This window comes from Lichenostomus cassidix, unplaced genomic scaffold (genome assembly GCF_008360975.1).
Source record: "Lichenostomus cassidix isolate B80296 unplaced genomic scaffold, HeHo_3.0 HiC_scaffold_486, whole genome shotgun sequence".
NCBI lineage: Eukaryota > Metazoa > Chordata > Aves > Passeriformes > Meliphagidae > Lichenostomus > Lichenostomus cassidix.
This window is the reverse complement of record NW_028147640.1, coordinates 34,273-39,060: the sequence shown is the minus strand read 5'-3', so window position 1 is coordinate 39,060 and position 4,788 is coordinate 34,273.

The following is a 4,788-nucleotide window of genomic DNA, read 5'->3' as shown; positions in this document are numbered from 1 at the left end:
AATAGAGAAGTGCATCTACCTATATTTTTTCTGTTAAATGTCCTTATGAGGCAGTGATGGTACTGTTTTCCACAAGGTTTTTTTTCCTTTACTTCCTCTGTGTCCACAGCATCCTTCTCATGGTTTCCAATGAGAATTTGACAGGCAATTCAAAATTTCATCTGCATTGTACACTTTGGCTGCAAACCTCAGCCCAGCAGAGCTCCTGACCTGCTCTCACACAGACCATGGGGATATCCCTGCCCCAGGACCAGCCAAGCCAAAATCTGCCCAGCTGAGCTGCTGAGATGTTCCCTGCAGGACAAGGAAGATTCCAGCACAGCTTCAGTCACCAACCCATATATGATCTGTCATCTTGTCCCAAATCCTTTTTTCTGCTGGCAGTTCTGGAAATTGCAGCTGCAGGACAACTGGCAAAGCTCAGGCTTCACTTGAAACCATCATCTGTTAATTTATCACTTTTTTTTCCTGGGTTGTAGGAACCACTGTTGGAGGTAGCTCAGCAGCTTCTGGTGCACTTAACTTTGAAAAGTGTGACTGTACCTCATCCCTTCTCCGCTGCTGCAGCTGATCTTCATGTCCCCAGGTCCCAAATGCCTTTTGTCATTCTGTCCTTCTGTCCCTCTGCCTGGTGCCCAGGCTGCACATTGAGGGGGAGGGAAGTTCACCCAGAGGGTGATGAGGTAATCTTGTTCCTCTGCAGAGATGCTCTGAACAAATCAGACAGAATTGCAGAGGGCTAGAGATGGTCAGCAAATGGAGAGTCCTGAATCAAGGGCAGGGATAACATCTGACAGCTTTTTGGCCAGGGCTGTAGTGTCATGTGCTGATGTGTGATCTTTGGGGAATAGTCACCATCTCCTGATCCTGTGGAGTTGCCAGTTCACAGGGGAGAGGAGCTGCTGCTTCCTGCAGCTCCCAGTCGAGGACAGGACCCTGCTTGGCCAGCAGAAGAGAATCCATGAGCTGTCTGCATTTAAAAAAACTGCCTTGGAAGCACCAGAAGCCTGGCTTCAGGTGTGTGCCATGTTCTCCTGTGTGTGTGGATGCATCTCCTCTGCTGTCCCCTCTGCTGCCCCTCTGCTGTCCCCTCCACCCTCCAGCCTCTGGGACTTTGCCAGTGGAGGCCAATCCAGCCTAGCAGAGCTGAGTGCTGGGGTTGGCTGCCACTGCTCTCTGCTCTCTTTCAAGCCCAGCTGGATCCCTTTGCTCTCCCTCCCTCCCTGCACAGCTCATCCCAACATTTGCCCTGACATGACAAAGTTGCTCGGAAGCCACAATGATGAGAGTAGCACACAAGTCCACACTGCTTTGTGAACTTGTTTTCCCTCAGTGCCACAGGACTGTAAAACAGCACAAGGTACAGGCTGCAGACTGATTTCCTTTGGAGCACTGTGCCTGTGTATCAGAGAAATTCTACTTTTGAACGTGGCTATTTGGGCTGTGAATGTGGCTGCTCCCTACTAATTCCCCACCTCCCTGCAGCTCTGTGCCTTGTCACAGTGGGATGTGGCATTAATCACTGCTGTACTTCACCTGCAGCCTCATTTAATAGGGTTTTGTTGAAGAAGTCAGAAAGCAAAGCCCAGGTAGCTTTCCAATTACAAAGTGCCTCAGTGACGTGCATCCCTGCTTAGCCAGTGTGCTCTTTCCTTCCTTTCTTCCTTCTTTTATTTTTTTTTCTAACAAGGCCTTTGGGTTTTTCACAGCACTTAATTCGCCTTCATCAAGAGAGATGTTAATTGTCAGTAATCATTGCTTGTCCACATGAATGAGCAAGGAGAACCACACTATGCTGCTGAGGAGCCTGTGGGCTTGGCAGAAAAGCTCTAGGAATCACTTACTGAGGAGAGAAGAGCTCATGGTGCTGCAATATTTGGTTTGTTTCCATTCCCTCATTTATCTCAAATGTTTACTGAGCACAGCCATGCCTGTCCTGGAGGATGGAACCAGTTAATTTTCATCTCTTAACTCTCTTTCTTGCAATTCTCTGCTGGCCTCAGGAATTGCAACACCAGGAAAGCAAAGTGGTGCTCACAGGTTCCATCAAGTTCAGAATTTGTGTAGTTGGGGTTTTTTTTGATGATTGTATCCCTGTGCTCAGGTGAGAGTTCACCTGCAGAGCTGCTCCAGCCCTGGGGCTCAGCACAGCAAGGAGCTGGAGCTGCTGGAGAGAGTGCAGAGGAGGCAGCAGGATGAGCAGAGGGATGGAGCAGCTCTGCTGGGAGGAAAGGCTGGCAGAGCTGGGATTGTTCAGCCTGGAGAGGAGAAGCTTTGGGGTGACCTCATTGTGGCCTTTTGGTGCCTGAAGGAGCTGCAGGAAACATGGAGAGAGACAATTGCCAAGGGCTGCAGGGACAGGACACAGGGAATGACTGCAAAGTGCCAGAGGGCAGGGAGAGATGGGAGATTGGGAATTAGGAATTGTTCCCTGGCAGGGTGGGGAGGCCCTGGGATGGAATTCCCAGAGAAGCTGTGGCTGCCCCTGGATCCCTGGCAGTGTCCAAGGCCAGGCTGGACATTGGGGCTTGGAGCAGCCTGGGACAGTGGAAGGTGTCCCTGCCATGGCTGGGGTGGCACTGGATGGGATTTAAGGTCTCTCCTAACCCAAACCTGGTGTGACTCTGTGAAATCCCATTTGCCATCAGCCTCACATGGGCAAATATCTGCTCAAGCTACCTGGTATGGAGTTGGGTGTTGGATTAGGGACAGATCTCCCACTTGGCCTCTCTGGCAGTGATCAAACTGATCAATATTGATCACTGATCAATAATGTCAGATTGATTCCCTGGACAGGCAGTGATTTCACCTCTCCACGTCTTTCTTTCCTCTGCCTGCCCTGGCTGGAGCTGTGTGAGCTCCCCACTGACCCACAGCCCCACACCATGTACAGCCCTTTCCCTCCTCCACCCCACAGCCCTGGGAAAGCAATTCCAAGGAAATATTTTAGATTGATGGGTTGGTTTTCTTGGCCCAGTTGTTGGTAGCAGGGAGGACACAAAGATGGCTCCTGGGAGAAGCTGCTAGATGTTTCCACCATGTCCAGCAGAGCTAATCCCTGATGGCTCTGAAGATGATGGACAGGCGACTGGCCAAGGCTGGGCTAATTAGAGATGTTAGTTATGCCTCTGAAATAACAGATTGGAGAAGAAATCCAAACAAATGCACACACAGTTTTTGCTGTAGCCAGAGAAGAGGAGGAGGTGAGAACATGTGAGGGAACAACATGGAGACACCAAGGTCAGTGCAGAAGGAGGGCAGGAGGTGCTGCAGGCGCTGGAGATGAATTTGCTCTGCAGGCCGTGGGGATGAGCATGGTGAGGCAGCTGTGCCCCTGCAGCCCATGGGCTCCATGGGGGTGCAGAGATCACCCCCAGCCCGTGGGGAGGAGGTGACCACGCCGCAGTGGGAGGATGGCTGCAGGAGGCTGTGATCAGTGGCAGAGCCATGGAGAGAGAGGCTCTGCTTGCAGGCTGGAGCAGCCTGGCCTGGGAGGATTGCAGCCCATGGATGAGGGAGCAAGGCTGCAGCAGTTTGGGAGGAGCTCACAGCGTGAGATTGGACCACGCTGGAGGAGTTCACACAGAACTGTCTCCTGCAGGAGGAACCCCACGGTGCAGCAGGGCAACAACTCCTCTCCCTGAGCAGTGCAAGAAGATCTCGGTGATGAACTGAGCCAAACCCCCATGCCCTGTTCCCTGCACTGGTGGTGGGAAGGAGGGAGGGGTTGGGGGAAGAGTGGTGTCTTTAAGGGTTTATTTTTCTTCTCATTATCCTCCTCTGACTCTATTATGAGAAATAAATTCACTTTCAACCCTAAGTTGGGCCTGTTGTGCCCTTGGAGTGTTTTCTCCCGGCCTTTATCTCGACTCATGACCACTCTGTTAATTTGTTTCTTTTTCCCTCTGCCCTGCCCTGCTGTGGATGGCAGAGCAGTGAGCAGCACTGTGGGTGCTGTGTGTCCAGAATGGAAACCATGAGCACAGCGCAGCCTGCAAAGCCAGGGCTCTGCAGCGTGGGGCTGTCTGTGGGAGCCAAAGCCTCTCAGGGCTCTGGGCACAGCAGGGCCACAAGGCCACAAGGCCACAAGGCCAGGGCTGCTCTGGGACACTTCCTGGCTGCTCTGTGCTGCTGGGGTGCCGCGTGTGGCCTTTGTGACACAGGCGCTTTGTGTCAGGGCCCTTTGTGATGCGGGACATGGTGGTGGCCAGAGACCCTTGTGACATCAGAGAGCCCCAGCCTGGCTGGGGGTATATAAGGGGCGCAGAGCCCTGGGCTGCCCCGTCCCAGAAGAGCAGCGGTCAGAGAAGGAAGCAGCTCTCGGGACTTGTCTGCGGTCGTCGATCACAGAGATTGTGGAGAAGATGGAAAAGCAGATGGAAAAGGAGAAGATGGAAAAACAGAAGGAGAAGAACCCCAACTCCCAGCCTGCCCCGGGGCAGCTGTTGAGGAGACCAAGACCAGGGGCTGAGGTAGGAAGGACAGGCCAGGGAACAGACAGGGCCAGGACCTTCGCCCTGCCAAGAAAGCCATCTCTGTCCCACACCTCCTCCCCCTCCTCCTCCTCCTCGCAGATGAAGGTCAAGCTGCCCCCTGTGCACCTTGGGCAGCCAAAGGTTTGCCCCAAAAACACCAAACAGCAAAAAGTCCCACAGGTGGGGCTCAGGAAGCCTCAGGCAGAGCTGCAGGGCAGCTGAAGCCAGGCCCTGTCCCACCCTGGGGACAGGCTGACATCACGGCCACCTCTGCCACGTCAGGCAAGGGTGACACGGCTGCCACCACTGCCCT